General features: G+C 38.8%; 2 pseudogenes; both read right to left on the bottom strand.

Moving 5' to 3' along the window:
• Positions 1–2,161: 2,161 nt before the first annotated feature.
• On the bottom strand, positions 2,162–2,655 carry LOC149015608 (non-specific lipid-transfer protein pseudogene; annotated as a pseudogene).
• A 2,624-nt stretch (positions 2,656–5,279) lies between these two features.
• Positions 5,280–5,778, bottom strand: LOC149015609 (non-specific lipid-transfer protein pseudogene; annotated as a pseudogene).
• Positions 5,779–21,439: the final 15,661 nt, after the last annotated feature.

Genomic DNA, 21,439 nt, shown 5'->3' on the forward strand with positions numbered 1-21,439 from the left:
GAAATAAAAATCTTGAAAGCCCCATTCTAATTTCTTATGGGATTTTCAACGGCTAACTTGATATGGTTACTCAGAGATGAAGCGGTAAGATTGAGAAAGGGGAAATGACGTGGTCTGAAAATTTGCTAGAGAGTACACGGCCTAGATTGGTCATTTATGAAATCTTATAGTCTTAATTCAAAACAAAAGCTATTCTTGTATTTACACACATTCTATGTAATGTTCAATGGTGTACACCTATATCCTATGCATATTACTCTTTTCTGTCCTTCTTTAACATTATCATAGACATATAATTTATAATAAGGATTTGTACCAAAGAAATTATACATATTAAATTAAAAAAGAATAACAACCGCCCACATGGATCTTGCACTAAGATGGAGATTGATGGGAGTGCACTAAAGATATTGAGTCGCAAGGGTTTTGGGTTGCACTAGGGGCGGATTGGTCTTTCCACATACTCGTCTATCAATGCTTCATGTAGTGGGTGCAAGAACCACATAGATGATCACCATTAGATGATTGAAGTTTTAAGATATGTAAATACGGGGGTTCATTCTAAAAACTAAAACAGAACCAAACTCAAGCCGAATGAGTAGGTGACACAGGCTTCCCAAAATGGTCCCGTTAGCCTGCCAGTTTGTTCATTCAAATTAGAATTCTAATGTGAAACCAACCAAAAAAAGTTAATTAGAAAATTCATCTACGCTTTCCATTTTAGAGAGAACCCACGCAAGCAAAACTTATAATTGTAAGACAATTGAGCTGGTTGTCTATCTCCTAGTTTGGGTGACTCGAAAAAATAAATATTAACATTGCCCCTATTGCTTAAAATTTTCCTTTCTTTATATTATTATAGAGACTAAAACTCGAAAGCACTCATTTTCCATATTCGGGTAATAGATGGGCATGGTGGTAAATTAGTGTTTGGAAATGTCTTGGTGTTGGTAAACGTGGGCGCCCAACACCTAAGTTGCATTACCTTGATTCCTAACGTATGACGGTGGATAAAAGAATAGAGAAGCAAATAGTTTTCTAGGGACATCGACGGGAAAATTTGTGCCATGTTGCCGATTTGGCCATTAAACATTACCATACAATATAAGAACGCTTCCCGTTGTCACACCAAGTGATTTGATTTCAAATCTCCCATCCCCGTTGTTTATTTGTAAACCATCATTGTGGTAAATTTTATACATTCTTTTTAGCATTTTTAAAGTGTGGGCTATAACGTTCATAAACAAGCCAAACCGACAGAATTTTTTTTTCTTCTGTCTCATACCCAATGTTTTGTCAAATGTCCCCGACATTGTGAGGAAGAGGATTCAAGATGAAAATTTTGGGACAAACAAGAAGGGAGACAAGATTAGATTGTATTAGCAAGTCTCAGTTCAAGGGCTTGACAGTCAGCTTCACTTAGCCCAGCCTAGGGATGGCCTTGACAATCACTTTTTCTAAGACACTACTAAATTAGGTTGTATAAATTTTGGACAGATTCTTTATTTGCTAAAAAAATAATTGTGCTTTTTTTCCCCCCTTTTTTGGGATTACTAGAGTGTGTTTGATAACAATTCTAAGACAATCTAATAATTGGTTTACAAATAAACAACGGGGAAGGGAGATTTGAAATCAAATCACTTGGTGTGACAAGGGGAAGCGTTCTTAGTATTGTATGGTAATGTTCTAATGGCCAAATCAGCAACATGGCACAAATTTGCCCTTCAATATCCCTAGAAAACTATTTGCTTCTTTATTCTTTTATCCACCGTGATACGTTAAGAATCAAGGAAATGCAACATAGGTGTTGGGCACCCACGTTTACCAACACCAATACATTTCCAAACACGAATTTATCACTATGCCCATCTATTACCTGAAATATGGAAAAAGAGTGCTTTTGAGTTTTAGTCTCTATAATAATATAAAGAAAGGCAAATTTTATGCGGAAGGAGGAATGAGTTTTCAATAGGGGCAATGTTAATATTTATTTGGTAGAGTCAGACAAACTAAGAGATGGATAGCCAGCTCAACTGCCTTAAAATTATATGTTAGAACATTGATAACGAGAGACTATCAAACTTCTTTAGCACTAATGTGAAATTGCAGGATCTAGACATGTTTATTCATCTTCTTCGCCTCTAAGCACTTTCACTTCACCTCACCCTGAAAACGTAACCAAATATGAATGTTAGTCATAAAAGAATCACTTAACCATTATGATTCTCTTATCTAAGAATTTGAGATTCAAGGTAGGAATATAAAGGATTTGAAAATTCACAAGGTTTTCTAGATGATGAAAATATACTTGGAGCAATCAATGGAAGGGCTAATCTTGTAGGGAAGGTGGACACCACATTTGCCGGGAAGTGCTACAGCATTGCCTCCCTTGATTCCAGGAGTGGCTCTATAGGCATTCTTGAGACAACGACAAGCCACCCGACGGTCAGGAGTGGTTCTTGCGGCGGAGTTGAGTGCCCTCACGGAATCGCAACAAGCCCAAAACACCTTTCCTCCGTTGTGCAGAAACGTGAGGCAAGAAGCCAATCGAGAGACCACTTGCCCACATGTCAGGGCATCTGCAGCATGTGGTGCTGCCACAACCATGCAAACCAAAACAAGGCACAAAACCTTCAGGACACTAGAATTGGCCATAGTTACACGTACTTCCAGGCTCCTTGATGCTCACTTGTCTCTTTCTTTTCTCCTAGTGTTTTGCTAGATCAATGCAATGACATACGCTTTTCTATGTGTTTATTTATAAGAGAAGGGTGTAACAAACTTCTTAGGTGGTTCTAGTCTCCATGTTTGGCTTGGAAGATTGATGGTGGTTGAGATTTGAATGCTTTTCGATGTGTTTGTCGTTTTGCTTGCGTGGATTCTCTCTAAAATGGAAAGCGTAAATGAATTTTCTAATTAACTTTTTTTTATTGGTTTCACATTAGAATTCTAATTTGAATGAACAAACTGGCAGGCTAACAGGACCATTTTGGGAAGCCTGGGTCACCTACTCATTCGATTTGAGTTTGGTTTTCTTTTAGTTTTTAGAACCAACCCGTATTTACATATCTTAAAACTTCAATCATCTAGTGGTGATCATCCATGTGGTTCTTGCACCCACTACATGAAGCATTGATAGATGAGTGTGTGGAAAGACCAATCAGCCCCTAGTGTAACCCAAAACCCTTGCGACTCTATCTTTGGTGCACTCCTATCCGTTTCCATCTTCGTGCAAGATCCATGTGGGCGGTTGGTATTATTTTTAATTTAATATGTATAATTTCTTTGGTACAAATCCTTTCTGTAAATTATATGTATATGAGAATGTTGAAGAATGACAGAAAAGAGTAATATGCATAGGATATAGGTGTACACCATTTAACATTACATAGAATGTGTGTAAATACAAGGATAGCCTTTGTATTGAATTAATACTCTAAGATTTTAGGAGTGACCAATCTAGGCCATGTACTCTCTAGAAAATTTTGAGTACACATATATCATTCATTTCCCCTTTTTGAATCTTACCGCTTCCTCTCTGAGTAACCATATCAAGTTAGCCGTTAAATCCCATAAGAAATTAGAACGGGGCTTTCAAGATTTATATTTTCAATTATCTTAATCAATTATAGTTCAGACTTAACTTTGATTGGGGGGGGGGGGGCGAGAATGGGATCTTTCTCAAAACACCTAGGAGTTTTTCATTTCAATGCTCAAGAACCATTCATGCCACAACAGTGAAAACCTCTAGTAGCAAGAGCTTCTTTTGTATGTTGGAGTTCCAACTATGCACGCGATGTATAATGCATCTCTCACCAATTTAGAAAGCTATCTTATTGTGGTTATTTATCAAAATTAGTTGCCAAGAATAGAACGTCTTTTCACGTGCAACCGTATCTTCTTCCTATTGTTAATGAGAAGGAAGCTGACGCTTCCGAAAGAACCTAGTTCGGAACAGTTTTCCGCTTTAGTTGATTAGCAAGTTTGTTGCTTGATACTAGCAAATTACAAAATGTAATCCAACCAAGTGTATCTTTTTTAATTTTATGTTTTTATTTTTGGAGAGTAAAGTTCCTTTCATTTCGGTGAAATTCATAGCCCCTTTCAATGAGTATGTTATAATCTTTCAATATATATATTTTTTTAATAATTAACACTTCTTAGGAGAGTGCTTTCAATAAACTATTTATTAAACTTTTTCTTATTTCGTAATTGTTCAAGAAATGCATAGGGAACGTGTTTATCATACACTAAAAAAAATCCAAAACTTTTTAAAAGCATACAACCGTAAAAAAATAAAAAATGTTTCCGCGAAAAAATATTGTCGTAGAATTGTTATCAAACACTCTAGTAATCCAAAAAATAATAATAATAATAATAACAAATAAAGGACATGTCCATAATTTATAACACCTAATTTAGTAGTGACAAAGAAAAAGGGATGTCAAGGCCATGGCTAGGCTAGGCTCAGTGAAGCTCCCAAGTCAAGCCCTTGAACCGAGACTTGCTAATACAGTCTAATTTTGTCTGCCTTCTTGTTTGTCCCAAAATTTTCATCTTGAATCCACCTCCTCACAATGTCAGGGACATTTGACAAAACATTGTGTATGAGACAAAAATTTTGTTTTTTTTTGCCGGTCGGTTTGGCTTGTTTATGCACGTTATAGCCCACACTTTAAAAATGCTAAAAAGGATGTATAAAATTTACCACAATAATGGTTTACAAATAAACAACGGGGATGGGAGATTTGAAATCAAGTCAGTTGGTGTGACAAGGGGAAGTGTTCTTAGTATTGTACGATAATGTCTAATGGCCAAATCGGCAACATGGCACAAATTTGCCCTTCAATATCCCTAGAAAACTATTTGCGTCTCTATTCTTTTATCCACCGTCATACGTTAAGAATCAAGGAAATGCAACTTAGGTGTTGGGTGCCCACGTTTACCTACACCAAGACATTTCTAAACACGAATTTACCACCATGCCCATCTATTACCCGAATATGGAAAATGAGTGCTTTCGAGTTTTAGTCTCTATAATAATATAAAGAAAGACAAATTTTATGCAGAAGGAGGAATGAGTTTGCAATATGGGAAATGTTAATATTTATTTCGTAGAGTCACCCAAACTATGAGATAGACAACCTGCTCAACTGCCTTACAATTATATGTTAACATTGATAACGAGAGACTATCAAACTTCTCTAGCACTAATGTGAAATTGCAGGATCTAGACATGTTTATTGATCTTCTTCGCCTCTAAGCACTTTCACTTCACCTCACCCTGAAAACGTACCCAAATCAGAATGTTAGTCATAAAAGAATCACTTAACCATTATGATTCTCATTCTCATATCTAAGAGTTTGAGATTCAAGGTAGGAATAGAAAGGATTTGAAATTCACGGGGTTTTCCAAATGATGAAAATATACTTGGAGCAATCAATGGAAGGGCTAATCTTGTAGGGAAGGTGGACACCACATTTTCCGGGAAGTGCTGCAGCATTGCCTCCCTTGATTCCGGGAGTGGCTCTATAGGCATTCTTGAGACAACGACAAGCCACCCGACGGTCAGGAGTGGTTCTTGCGGCGGAGTTGAGTGCTCTCACGGAATCGCAACAAGCCCAAGACACCTTTCCTCCGTTGCGCAAAAAGGTGAGGCAAGAAGCCAATCGAGAGACCACTTGCCCACATGTCAGGGCATCTGCAGCATGTGGAGCTGCCACAACCATGCAAACCAAAACAAGGCACACAACCTTCAGGACACTAGAATTAGCCATAGTTACACGTACTTCCAAGCTCCTTGATGCTCACTTGTCTCTTTCTTTTCTCCTAGTGTTTTTCTAGATCAATGCAATGACATACGGCTTTCTATGTTTTTATTTATAAGAGAAGGGCGTAACAAACTTCTTAGGTGGTTTTGGTTTCTTTGATTGGCTTGGAAGATTGATTGTGGTTGAGATTTGAATGCTTTTCGATGTGTTTGTCATTTTGCTTGCGTGGATTCTCTCTAAAATGGAAAGCGTAAATGAATTTTCTAATTAACTTTTTTTGGTTGGTTTCACATTAGAATTCTAATTTGAATGAACAAATTGGCAGGCTAATGGGACCATTTCGGGAAGCCTGGGTCACTTACTCATTCAATTTGATTTTCGTTTTGTTTTTGTTTTTAGAACCAACCCATATTTACATATCTAAATCATAAATCATCTAGTGGTGATCATCCATGTGGTTCTTCCACCCACTACATGAAGCATTGATAGACGAGTGTGTGGAAAGACCAATCAGCCCCTAGTGCAACCCAAAACCCTTGCGACTCAATCTCTTTGGCGCACTCCCATCAATCTCCATCTTCGTGCAAGATCCATGTGGGCGGTTGGTATTCTTTTTATTTAATATGTATAAATTCTTTGGTAAAAATCCTTTCTATAAATTATATGTATATGAGAATGTTGAAGAATGACAGAAAAGAGTGATATGCATAGGATATAGGTGTACACCATTGAACATTACATAGAATGTGTGTAAATACAAGAATAGCCTTTGTGTTGAATTAATACTCTAAGATTTTAGGAGTGACCAATCTAGGCCGTGTACTCTCTAGCAAATTTTGAGAACACATATATCATTCATTTCCCCTTTCTCAATCTTACCGCTTCCTCTCTGAGTAACCATATCAAGTTAGCCGTTGAAAATCCCATAAGAAATTAGAACGTGGCTTTCAAGATTGTTATTTTCAATTATCTTAATCAATTATAGTTCAGACTTAACTTTGATTGGGGGGGGGGTGAGAATGGGATCTTTCTCAAAACACCTAGGAGTTGTTCATTTCAATGCTTAGGAACCATTCATGACACAACAGTGAAACCTCCATGCAGGCGGTTGGTATTCTTTTTAATTTTAATCTGTATCATTTCTTTTGTACAAATCTTGATTATAAATCAAATATCCATGGGAATGTCGAAGAAGGACAAGAAAGAATAATATGTACAGGATATTGGTGTACACAATTGAACATTACAAGGAATGCATGTAAATACAAGAGTAGCTATTGTATTGAATTACACTATAAGATTTGAAGAGTGATCAATCTAGGCCGTGTACTCTCTATCAAATTATCAGAACAGATATATCATTCATTTCCCCTTTCTCAATCTTACCATTTTTGCTCTGAGTAACCATATCAAGTTAGCCATTGAAAATCCCATAAGCAATTTGAACAGGGCTTTCAAGATCTTTATTTGCAATTATCATAATCAGTTATACTTTAGACTTATCTTTGATTGGGGGGGGGGGGAATGGGATCTTTCTCAAAACACCTAGGATTTGTTCATTTCAATTCTCAGGAGCCATTCACGCCACAACAGTGAAATCTCCTATAGCAAGAGCTTCTTTTGTACGTAGGAGTTCCAACTATGCATGCGATGTATAGTGAATCTCTCACCAATTTAGAAAGTCTATCCTATTGTGGTTATTTATCAAAACTAGTTGCCAATAAGAGAACTTCTTTTGACCTACAAACCTTTTCTTCTTCCTATTGTTAATGAGATGGAAGTTGATGCGTCCAAAATCTTTCATGCGATGTATAGTGAATCTCTCACCAATTTATAAAGTCTATCCTATGGGTATATATCAAAACAGTTGCCAAGAGACCTTGACCCAACCCTTCTCCATTGGGGGGGACTCCAAATCTCAATATATATATATATATATATTAATAATTAATACTTAGGAAAGTGCTCTCTATAAATTGTTTATTAAACTTTTTCTTATTTCATAATTGTTCAAGAAATGCTTAGGGAATGTGTTTATCATACACTAAAAAAATTCCAAAACTTTTTTAAAGCATACAATCATTAAAAAAAACAAAATAAGATTGTCTTAGAATTGTTATCAAACACACTCTAGTAATCCCAGAAAAGGGGGGGGGGGGAACACAATTATTTTTTTAACAAATAAAGGACCTGTCCATAATTTATACAACCTAATTTAGTAGTGTCTTAGAAAAAGTGATTGCCATTGCTAGGCTGGGCTCAGTGAAGGTGCCAGTCAATCCCTTGAACCGACACTTGCTAATACAATTTAATCTTGTCTCCTTTCTTGTTTGTCCCAATTTTTCGTCTTGAATCCTCCTCCTCACAATGTGGGACATTTGAAAACATTGGGTATGAGACAGATTTTTTTTTTGCCTGTCGGTTTGGCTTGTTTATACATGTTATAGCCCACACTTTAAAAATGCTAAAAAGGATGTATAAAATTTACCACAATGATGGTTTACAAATAAACAACGAGGATGGGAGGTTTGAAATCAAGTCACTTGGTGTGACAAGGGGAAGCATTCTTTGTATTGTATGGTAATGTCTAATGGCCAAATTGGCAACATGGCACAAATTTGCCCTTCGATATCCCTAGAAAACTATTTGCGTCTCTATTCTTTTATCCACAGTCATACGTTAAGAATCAAGGAAATGCAACTTAGGTGTTGGGCTCCCACGTTTACCTACACCAAGACATTTCTAAACACGAATTTACCACCATGCCCATCTATTACCCGAATATGGAAAATGAGTGCTTTCGAGTTTTAGTCTCTATAATAATATAAAGAAAGACAAATTTTATGCAGAAGGAGGAATGAGTTTGCAATAGGGGCAATGTTAATATTTATTTCGTAGAGTCACCCAAACTATGAGATAGACAGCCTGCTCAACTGCCTTACAATTATATGTTAACATTGATAACGAGAGACTATCAAACTTCTCTAGCACTAATGTGAAATTGCAGGATCTAGACATGTTTATTGATCTTCTTCGCCTCTAAGCACTTTCACTTCACCTCACTCTGAAAACGTAACCAAATCTGAATGTTAGTCATAAAAGAATCACTTAACCATTATGATTCTCATATCTAAGAGTTTGAGATTCAAGGTAAGAATAGAAAGGATTTGAAATTCACGGTGTTTTCTAGATGATGAAAATATACTTGGAGCAATCAATGGAAGGGCTCATCTTGTAGGGAAGGTGGACACCACATTTGCCGGGAAGTGCTGCAGCATTGCCTCCCTTGATTCCAGGAGTGGCTCTATAGGCATTCTTGAGACAACGACAAGCCACCCGACGGTCAGGAGTGGTTCTTGCGGCGGAGTTGAGTGCCCTCACGGAATCGCAACAAGCCCAAGACACCTTTCCTCCGTTGCGCAAAAAGGTGAGGCAAGAAGCCAATCGAGAGACCACTTGCCCACATGTCAAGGCATTTGCAGCATGTGGAGCTGCCACAACCATGCAAACCAAAACAAGACACACAACCTTCAGGACACTCGAATTGGCCATAGTTACACGCACTTCCAAGCTCCTTGATGCTCACTTGTCTCTTTCTTTTCTCCTAGTGTTTTTCTAGATCAATGCAATGACATACACCTTTCTATGTGTTTATTTAAAAGAGAAGGGCATAACAAACTTCTTAGGTGGTTCTGGTCTCCTTGTTTGGCTTGGAAGTGTGATGGTGGTTGAGATTTGAATGATTTTCGATGTGTTTGTCGTTTTGCTTGCGTGGATTCTCTCTAAAATGGAAAGCGTAGATGAATTTTCTGATTAACTTTTTTTGGTTGGTTTCACATTAGAAATCTAATTTGAATGAAAATACTGGCAGGTAACGGGACCATTTTGGGAAGCCTGGGTCACCTACTCATTCGATTTGAGTTTGGTTCTATTTTAGGTTTTACAACCAACCCGTATTTACATATCTTAAAACTTCAATCATAAAGTGGTGATCATCCATGTGGTTCTTGCACCCGCTACATGAAGCATTGATAGACGAGTGTGTGGAAAGACCAATCAGCCCCCAGTGCAACCCAAAACCGTTGCGACTCAATATCTTTAGTGCACTCCCATCAATCTCCATCTTCGTGCAAGATCCATGTGGGCGGTTGTTATTCTTTTTTAATTTAATATGTATAATTTCTTTGGTACAAATCCTTATTATAAATTATATGTCTATGAGAATGTTGAAGAAGGACAGAAAAGAGTAATATGCATAGGATATAGGTGTACACCATTGAACATTACATAGAATGTGTGTAAATATAGGAATAGCTTTTGTATTGAATTAAGATTGTAAGATTTTAGGAGTGACCAATCTTGGCCGTGTACTCTCTAGCAAATTTTCGGAACACATATATCATTCATTTTTCCTTTCTCAATCTTACCGCTTCCTCTCTGAGTAACCATAACTTGAAGTATTCAATCCTGATGATGTAGTTAGGAGATCCCCTCCATCATCACTCCATGATCCATCTAAAACTACATAGATGATTCATCACTCTCCTCCTCCTTTTTCCTATCCTCCTTAAGCTAGCCTTGGACAATCCCTCTTTATATGACCTTCCTCTTTAAAATAATAACAAACTACTTTGCGACCAGTAAGACTAACCCCTTGACTTGCCATACCCCTTCCTTCTCCCATTATGATCACCCCTCACTACTTTCTTTTGACTCCCCATCAACCCTACTTTTCCACCATGTTTCATTCATCAGTAATGCTGTAATAACATTGTCAAGTTTCAATGTGTCCTTAACCAAAAAGTCATGTTGTCATAATGTGATCGAATGACTCAGGTGATGATGCCAACAGGATTAATGCCTTGTCTTCCTCCTTGATCTCCACATCAAGAGCCAACAACTCTGTCAGAATCCTGTTGAACTCATCCAAGTTCTTGTCTAACTTTGCTCCCTTTGCCAACCGAAGGCCATATAACTGTTACTTAGAAAACAATCAATTTGTAAATGACTTGGACTTGTACCTACACTCCAGTTTTTCCTAGAACTCCTCTAATTTGCCAACCCAATGACCTCACAAAGAACATTATCCACAAGATACAACTGGATTGCACTAATTTCTAGATCCCTTAACTCTTGCCACTCATCCTCCTTCATCACCTTTGGCCTTTCTAATTTTTTCCCCTGAGAGCCTTAACAGTCTCTTCCTATATAAGAACATTCTTCACTATTGTTGCTACAAAGTGAAATCATTATGGCCATTGAAAAGTTCTATGGAGAAATTGGAGCTCTTCACCACCATCCTGCCTACTTGATTTTTGCCTTTCATACTTGTCATCAATGTAAGAACCTTGTCTGTTGATCTCTGTATGAACCCACAAAATCAATACACAAAATCTCCTCGATTCATCACTTTCATTGAGTCCAGAATGCCCAAAAACCTTAGGAGCACCTAACTCGTACGAAAAAAAACTTCACACAAAATGCTGTGAAAACATATATGGAACCAATTCAATAAAAAAAAAATTCTTGTTTTCTCCCACTGAATCAAACTTTTCTCTTGAAGTATGAACTAGAAAAAAGGACATCTCAAAAAGACTTCAAGTATGAACTGAAAAACTTTCTTTTTTTTTTTTTTTTTGATTCTTCCCACAGTCAAAATAACTTCTGATTGTTGACAACTTAACCAGTTGTCCTCTTCTTCTTTTTTCTTCCCCCTCCTTCGTTGACCGATCTTAACCTTCAATCTGAACAACCATAAGAAAAAAAAAATTTCAATATAAGAAATTATTTTTTTTGAATTTTTCCCACAATCAATATAACAATCATAAGAGGAGGCACAATCTTCACGATCTCCAAACCAGAGAATCGTACCTTCGATCATTCCATCAAAGCCTTCCTCATTCTCCTTGTACCATTCCTCTCCCTCCTAGATCTTCGTACACCTCTGGCGAGAATCCACTGAACCTTGCTTTGATACAACTTGGTTGGGATGGACACACAACCATGAAAAAAAACACAAGCAAAACACATTTACAACATGAGGAATTTATCTTGGATTGGCAAGTTTGTATACGGTCACTAAAGAGAAAAAGAGTTTCCACTATTTCAGAAAACCTCACCACTCTCACATCTCACAAAGTGTTGCTCTTTGCTTGCCCTTATTCCTTAGGTTATCTCACAAAGATTATTTAGAGGGAAACCTAAAACCCTGGTCCCCATATATTACAATTTTATCCCAGGTACAAGTAGTAGACCCAAAAACCTATTCCAATACAAATACAACCCAACTATAATTATATGGACCCACATAATACAATACACCAAACCCAACATATGCAGGATGACACTTCTTAAAGCGTGTTGGTGAAGTGTGTATTTGGAAAAGAGGAATAGTATATTTAGCAATGGTTTTCCAAAAGCATTGGGGAAGTGTTTTAGGACAAGAAGACATGTATATTTGGTGACGGTTTTTGAAAGCGTAGGGAAGATGTGTATGTTAAGAATGTATATTCAACAACGGATTCTCTAAATCGTCCGAGAAAAGGTATGCTTGGATAAGAAGACATATATATTCGGTGATAGTTTTTTAAAAGCATTGGGAAGGTGTGTATATTTAGCGATCGTTTTTTGGAAGTGTCGGGCCGGGGAGGTGTATATATTTGGCCACAGTTTTTTAGAGCCATAAGGAAAAATGTAAATTGGCAATGGTTTCTCAAAAGCTTCGAGGAAAATATATGGCACGACAAGGAGGCATGTATATTTGGTAACGGTTTTCTAAAAGCGTGAAGGGAAGTGTATATAGTCAGCGACAGTTGTTTAAAACCGTCAATAAAAATGTATATTCAGTGACAGTTTCTTCGAAATGTCAGGGAAAACAATCAACTAAGTTACCCAAATAAAATAAGAATTATAATTAATAATAAAAAATGGCGGAGACTTGGTATTTTAAAGAAGGATAGTAAACATGTATTCAACAAGTGTCACCCCGATCCACTCAAATTGGAGGGATTATATCGCACCGTTAGTCGCAGTACCCTATAAATTGGCCTGAGCATAATCTTCCTTTCCATCTCGCTTCTTGTATATTCAAATTCCTCTTGAACAATTTCTATTGTATGAAACAACTCTTTCCTTCCTTTTGTAATCATCTACAATCGATCATCCATCATGTGGAGCAAAGCTTTCCTCCTTATGGGGTTCTTGGCTTTGGCCTCGGTTCAGGCAATAGCTACTTTCTCTCATCACCACCACCAGCTAGGCCCTCAATATGCTGTGCAAGATACCGATGGCAATGACCTCCAAGCAGGATGCCATACTACATTGTATCTGCTATCAGGGGAGGTGCCGGTGGAGGTCTTTTGGTGGGTAGGAGAGAGAGCTCAACCGGTCAAAGCCAAACCACCCATGCCCCTATAGTGCAAAGCTCCTATGATAGGAACATGGGTACCTCAGTCATCTTCTCCCCAGCATCCCTAGAAGGCCTAGAATTGGAGTTGCCATCCACAGAAAGAGAGACAACGAGAATAGTTTAGGAATCGATGGTGATGCATCACAGTTATAGCGCTACTCCCGACTAAACCTCCTCTCGTTCTCGGGATGATGAGTCCTACAAAAAGGGTTAGACACGGGCCGGCTCGAGTGCCGGGCAACCGCCTCCGATGCCTTAGTCAGACAATGAACAGATTAAGGTCCCGTGCAAGAGCTACACAGGACTATGTTCAAAATGTATTGGATGCTTACTGGAGGGGCGTGTCCTTGCTTTTATACTGTAAGTGTTACCTTTTCTGTATTTGGTAAGTTTACCCGACGAGGGCTGTTGTTTCTCCTGGGATTATGCCTCCTTGTCGTTGGTCCCGCTCAATCAGCTGCTGAGTTGACCTTCCATATTGAGAGCGGTTGCCATATAAGTCCAGCACATGTAATGCCTTGATCAAGCTGGTCGGTAACTGTCCCGAATAAATGACATGTTAAGCCCCCCGCCCAAGTCTGAGCCAGTCGGGTAGGAAACTCCCGTATCACAAGCCCCCTATCTCGGATGTTGTTTACATCATGCGGGATAGTAAGGGAGTCACACCGTTGGGTGCCTTTAATACTCCCTTTCCTTCTTTGAATGGGTCTTCTTCATACGATATCATTTCATAACCTACCAAGTTTTTGAGAGAGTATTGGCTATCCATGACTGAGGAATTGAAGATGGAAACCCTGAGGAAGGTAAATATGTAATGTAGAGAGATCTAGGTTAAGAGTGAGAGATGTATCTATCCATGGTTAGGAATTGTGCGCTGTCTCATGGCATATGTCCTGACCAAGTAGCATGTTTAGCCCTATCTGGGCTTGTAGAAGTCGGGTTGGAAAATCCCGTATAATATACACAAGCTCCCCATCCTAAATGTTGTTTTCATCGTGCGGGATAGTAAGGGAGTTATACCATCAGATGCATTTAATGCTCTAGTGTGAAGTGACTAGCCGTTACGCTAACAGTTTTCTCAAAGTTCACGTCCAGTCCAACTTTGCCACATCAAATGGCTAAGTTTACAGTCATCATGGCTACCTCAGGAAGACGAAATGTCTTCTTTCTTGAACCGTCGATCTTGAAACGTCGCAACTGTTCGATCAAAAATAGTAACACCTCTTCCGGTAGTATAAATACCCCTTTCCTTCTTTGATTCAAACCACTGTTTTCGTTGCTCTCGATCAAGAATTGCTCTTGACTAAGCTTCGAGATCCTTCAACCTTTAAACAGTAAGTTCTTTTCTCCCAATCATGGCTCCGAAGAAACCCAGACCGAGTTTGAGAGATTTTAGGTTTCAACCTCGTGTCCCTGTCCCGATTCATCGTTAAAAAAGACGTCGTCGGGATGAGGGTTATGCGAGTGAGGGTGATAGTGATCAAACAAGGGGAGTCAATTTAACCGGGGACCGTTTGTAAGATTTGCATGAGCAATCTTCGGATGATGAGCATACTCATGACTCGAGCGAGAGTTCTTCTGACGACAATCTTAGGGCTTACAAGGAAATAGTTGAGATGAACCATAGGGATAGGGAAGCTCAGGAACTAGCAGCTCGGGCCCAAATTGTTCGAGCTCGAGTTCATGATGTTCCAAGTGTTGAACTTTAGGACGCCTCTGAGTCTGCCACCGCTTCTGATTCTGCCACTCCTTCTGCCAAGAGTGCTCTAAGGCCGGACTCTACAGCTACTTCGTGTGACCCTTCTGCCTCATCCTCCCGAGTCTTTTTGGGGCCAGAAACTTCAGCTACTTCCCAGGTCCTTCTTTCCCCACCCTGTCTGCCTTTTCAGCATCCTAGTGGTTTTCGAGGGGCTATTCCTCGTAAGCAAGATAAAAGAACCTTGGATGAGGATGCCTTGACCTTGGCAAAATCTCAGCCTTTAACTCCCTGGCATGTTGATTATGTCCAATCTTCTTCAGGACCTAAATTTTATTCTTGTTCTCTTTCTTCTGATGACTTAGAAATATTCCTTTACATCTTCAATTTACCCGAGGGGTATATAGTTGTCCTCTCGAGGGATAATGAAAGAGTGACTAGCCCCCCGGAGGGTTTTTATCCTATGTACTATGATGCCTTCATCGGGGGGCTTCGTCTTCCTCTGCATTATCTCTTTGTCGACCTTCTGAATCATTATGACATCAGCCCGGCCAACTTGAGCCCGAATAGTTGGCGCATTATGATTGGCTTCGTCGGTTTTTGTCACAACTTAGGTGTTTTCCTGACCTTTGGTTTATTCCATCATTATTATTCTCTACACCCTCATACTTAGCGTGGCTGGTTTTATTTAGCAAAGAGGGTGTCTTCTTCTTTCAAGGAAATTTCATTGAGAAAGATTCTCTCCCAACCACAACCAAAAAATGGAGGCAGTTCTTCTTATTCTTCAATCCTCCTTCTCTCAAACTGTTTCTCATGGAGTTCCAGGAGAGGTCTAAAGATGACATAGATCTCTTGAATGCTCCCGTCGACCTGGATCCCAACGAGGAAGAGAAAGTCGGGATTATTAACCAGGTTAAGGGATATGATTGTGTAGTCCATGGTTATTCCATGGAATATGTACCCGTTCTTCAGTTGTGGGGCTTTTCTCCGGGTGTTTTTATTTCAATTGTTTAAACCTTATATTCTGCGTTCTGACCTGATTATATTTCTTTTTGTTGTGCAGTGTCTATGGATGTCCCGACTGAGGATCTTCTGTCCTTGGCAACCTTGTCAATGGAGAAATCCCGGAGAAGGAAACCTATCTCCAATTTGAAGCCTTCAGCTTTAGGTGTTGCCGCGGCCAAGCCCCCGGCTTTGGGTGCGGTTACAGCTAAGTCTCCTGCTGCCACAGGTCAAACCTCTGCCGCTGTAGGTAGGACTATAAAAAGTCCAAAGAGAAAGGTCCCTCCCGCCTCTAGAGGAGAGAAAGGGAATATGGCTGAGATCCCTCATCCTCCCCAGACCAAAAAGGTTCAAATTTTTGAGCCCCAGTCTCGTGTCGGGCCCTCCACCACCTCTGAAGTAGCCGAGCTTGACTCGGTTTTTGGTGATCCGAAGGTTACCAAACGGTGGGTCGAGGGGGCAACACTCCATTCTTATCGGGAGTATTTGAGGAATCTCTCGAATAAAGAATTCTTTGCGGATGGATACAGGTAATCTTTCTTCCCATCTGAGTTTGTTTTTTGCTTTTTAGCCATTTTCTAATGCTTTTTCTTCAGGTATCTGGCCGGGGCAGCTCATATCTTTGCCGAGGCCTTGGCTTGGGCTTGCGAACAGTCTGAGCAACTGAAGATTTCTGAGCAGCTTCATTAGAAAGCTAATAACAGCTCTGCTCAGGTGAAGAAAGAACTTTGAGGCGGCTTGGGAACAAATTGCCAAGTTGAAGAAAGAGAAGAGAAGAATGACCTTTCCAAAATTAAAGGAAAATATAAGGGAAAGGTCAGTTGTGATACGGGAGTTTCCTACCCGACTGGCTCAAACCCGGGCAGGGGGCTTAACATGTCATATATTTGGGACAGTTACCGACCAGCTTGATCAAGGCATTACATGCGCTGAACTTACATGGCAACCACTCTCAATATGGAAGGTCAACTCAGCAGTCGATTGAGTGAGACCAACAACAAGGAGGCATAATCCCAGGAGAAAACAAAGCCCTCGCCGGGTAAACTTACCAAATACAAAAAGGTAACACTTACAGTATAAAAGCAAGGACAGGCCCCTCTGGTAATCATCCAATACATACTGACATGGTCCTATGTAGCTCTTGCATGGGACCTTAATCTGTTCACTGTCTGACTAAGCCATCGGAGGCAGTTGCCTTGCACTCGAGCAGGCCCGCGTTTAACCCTTTTTGCAAGACTCATCGTCCCGAGAATGAGAGGAGGTTTAGTTGGGAGTAGCGATATAATTGTGACGCATCAGATGGATACAAACATTTGTTTCTTGGGAATTGAGAATAGAGTGTGGCAGGTGCAAGAGAGCAGGGAGAAAGCTTCAAGTTTGCGGTGGTTATCATCAGCAAGGACTTCTAGTGTAAGGTATGTGACACTAAGAGGGAACGCAGGGTTGTCAACAGTGAGGAAATTGGTTTAGAATCGAGAGGATAAGCAAGGGTAACCCTATATATAGAATTGGCTACTGCCCCAATGTGTGTGAGTCATGCCATGTGGTCTGTGGAAGGGTTGGGATCACTATAGAGAGTAGCAAGAGATGGCTCTCAGTTTCAGAACATAGAGAGTTCCCTGTCGTCTTCATTAGAGCTAGAAATGATGAATAGATGTACAGGTAATTTGGTACTTTCCAATTTGGGTTAGCAAGTTCAGTTGAACCGGCTGGTTCACTTGTTTGAATAAGGCTTAGATTGGGTTGGTTCATTTCATTAGTGATGCAATTGATTTGGGGTTTCTGATTTGGGGAATTCTCGAGCTCTGGCGATTCGGTAATAGCGATGCTTCTTCTCTAATTCTTTATCATTGTTCTTCATTCTTGGAGTATTTCTGTGGTGCTGTGACCGGATTCTGTTCAGCGCAAGGGAAGGAAGACTCGACGGTGATCTGAGGAAGTATTGTTGCCTTTTGATTATCCTTGTATACAGATTTGTTTTTTTGATCTTGTAAGTTCTTTTTAATCCCATAGTGAAGATCGGACTCTTACCTGAGTCCCGGAGAGTAGGTTCATTTGAACCGAACTCTGTCATCAATTCTTGTCTCATCTTGCTATTAGTTTTTGGTAAATCTCAAATGACCGAACATGTTAGGTTAACGGATTGGCATCAGAGCCTGTGTTAGGTGTTTTGGTGGAATTAAATTAGGGCTTCTTGGTGTTTTCCATCTAATTTAATTCATATAAACTCATTTGGTTAGTAGGTTAGATTACTGGATTAATCTGGTTTATAAAATGCTTTGGCTGCTGTTACTTCTGGTTAGACTTTGATAACATACATTTGATTTATATAGTTCTTGCCTTTGCTGGTTAGAATTAGTTTATATAAATCTGATTTTATATAGTTTCTGCCTCTACTAGTTAGAATTAGTTTATATAAATCTGATTTTATATAGTTTCTGCCTCTGCTGGTTAGAATTAGTTTATATAAATATGATTTTATATGGTTTATGCCCTGCTGGTTAAAATTTGTTTATATAAATATGATTTTATATAGTTTTTGCCACTGCTGGTTAGAGTTTGATCATATAAATCTGTTCTTTGTATAATTTCTGCCACTGTTGGTTTTGGTCTGTGTAATTCGGCTACTGTTAATGCTGTCTACATATGATGTGCTAATAAGACTAGTTAATTCTTTAATTGATAGCCTACTTATGAGATTGAATTCTATTTAGAATTAATTGGTGAATTAATCTGGAATACAATTGTTAAATTTTGATATATGCTTTCAATTTTGTTTTGTTAATCTGGCACTATATTTGGTCTATATGGGCTGCATGTATTAATAAGTTTATAATTAAATGCTGGTGTATATCTGGTAGATATTTGTTTAATGAATTGTGATTAATTAATTCTTGCAATTATTATTATTTTTTTTTTTTAGAATTGTTCAAATCAATATTCTTGAATCATTTCTTGTATATATTGATTTGTGAGATTTACCGGCTCCAAAGTGGAGTTTAGCAAGGGACTAAGTCTACCAGGGGAGGATTCTCCTCCCAGTGTGGTCACCACTAGCTCTAGTAGAGCTGTAGGTCTAGGAGAAAACCCTAGGTACCTAAGTTTGGACACTCCAATGGGGGGTTTTTAGGGTAGACATATAGAAGTTTGATGGGACTGGGAATTTTGAAATATGGAAGAGAAAAGTCAGGGCTCTCATGGCACAACAGAAACTCCTTAGGTCTATAGATGATCTAAATGCTTTCTTCGAAAGCATTGACTCTGTGTTGAGGGCTGAAAGTGATGGAGAATGACATAGGGTGCATGCCCTGGAACATCACTGATGGTGTTATCAAGTGCTTAGATGAAGAGGATAATACCCCTGTCAAAGTGTGGACAAAGCTTGAACAAATTTACCAGAAAAAGAACTTAGGTAATAGAATTTATTTAAAAGAAAGATTGTATGGCTTTAAAATGGATCCTGCTATTAGTCTAGACAAAAACCTTGATGTGTTTAAGAAATTAGTTCAAGAGTTGGCCAGTACTGGGGAAAAGAGCAAATTAGATGATCAATACCTATCTATTATCATGTTAAATTCCGTTCATAATGACTATCTTGTTGTTAAAAATTCAATTAAATATGCTTGTCAAAACATTACCCTTGAGCAATGTATTGATGCTCTAAAGAATAGGGAGTCAGAGTTGTTGGCTTCTGGCAAGACTAAAGGAAGTGGGGAAAACTTGTTGGTTAAGGGCAAGGGCTCTTACAAACAAGGGAAGCCCAAGGGGAAGGGTAAAGTGTATGACAATCATGCAAATAACAACAAAAACAACAATCGGAATAATAAGTCTGATTCTAGCACCAAGAGATGCTTTTTCTGTAAGAAAGTGGGTCATTTTAAGAAAAATTGTTTTGCATACAAAAGAAAATTGAAAGAAAATGAGACATCTAATTCTGATATGCCTGAATCTAGTAATGGTCAAGCTAATGTATATGAAGACATTTGTGAAGTATTGACCATATCTGATAGTGATAGGCAAGATGGATGGATTTTAGATTCAGGGTGTACTTACCATATGTGTCCTCATTTGCATTGGTTTACACACCTGACTGAGATAGAAAATGCCAAGGTAATGATGGGAAATAATGATGTATGTGATGTGATTGGAATTGGCACTATTAAATTGTTCACTCACAATAAATCTATTTTCACTTTGCATGATGTTAGGTGTATACCTAATTTGAAGATAAATTTGATTTCAATAAGTAGCCTTGATAGTGCTGGATTTGATACAAATATCTCTGGTGGTATTCTTACTATTTCTAAAGGTTCTCATGCATGTTTGAAAGGCAATTCTCAGTCTGGTTTGTATGTGCTTGAGGTAGTTCATACCTAGATGGTGTCTCTAGTATATGTTGTCTGTCTAGTGAGTCAACCAGTACAAGTGTGTGGCATTCTAAGTTGGGACACATTAGTAATAGAGGTATGCAAGCTCTGAAGAAACAAGGCCTATTTGGCAAGGATAAAATTGAAAATTTAGAGTTTTGTAAGTCCTGTATCCTAGGAAAGCAACACAAGTTGAGCTTTGGGGTTGGGTCCCACTTATCCAGTGCTATATTGGATTATATTCATGGTGATTTGTGGGGACCAACATTTGTCTTGTCTTATGGAGGAAACTCCTATTTTCTATCTCTTGTTGATGACTACTCTAGGAGAACTTGGATTTCCTTGTTAAAATCCAAGGATGAAACATTTGTTAAGTTTAAGGAATGGGTTGCTTTGGTAGAGAATTTGAATGGAAAGAAAGTTAAGACTTTAAGAATTGATAATAGATTAGAATTTGTAAATGAGATGTTCAATGGGTTTTGTAAATACAAAGGTATTCAAAGGCATGGAACAGTTAAAGCTACTCCTCAGCAAAATGGCATTGCTGAAAGAATGAATAGAACTATATTAAATAAAACTAGATGCATGCTCATTAGTTTTGGGGTACCCAAGGGGTTCTAGGGTGAGGTTGTGACTACAGTTGTTCACCTGATCAATTGGTGTCCTTCTGTAACCCTAGGTTCTAAAACTCCTGAGGAGATGTGGTGGGGGAAGCCCCCCAAGCTAGGCTACCTTAGGGTGTTTGGCTGTAAAGCCTTTACTCATCAAAGCATTGGCAAATTGGAACCTAGGAGTAAGAAGAGCATACTTTTGGGGTATCCTGAGGGAGTTAAAGGCTACAAATTGTGGGATAAATCTATACCTGGTGTAAAGACCTTTGTGAGTAGGGATGTTCTCTTTAGAGAGAGTGTATTCCCTTGCCTGTCTATTGACAATACTAATCTTAATCCACTTGATCAAAGATTGACTGATTTCATTCAATTTGACTTAGAGCAAGTTGTTGTTTCTTTTAATCCTGTTCAGACTATTGATTGTAGTAAACCTAAAGAACCCTTGACTTTCCCTTAACCCTGCTCTAGTGATAATGAGCATGTGGTTGCGGTTCCTGATACTAATAGTGAGCCAATGCCCTCTTCTGTGACTTCCACTAAAGAGGTGGGTGAGGCTCCTGATTTGAGTTGTTATCAGCTAGCA

Source organism: Hakea prostrata, chromosome 5, assembly GCF_041222555.1.
Source record: "Hakea prostrata isolate BN-2017 chromosome 5, UWA_Hpros_2, whole genome shotgun sequence".
NCBI lineage: Eukaryota > Viridiplantae > Streptophyta > Magnoliopsida > Proteales > Proteaceae > Hakea > Hakea prostrata.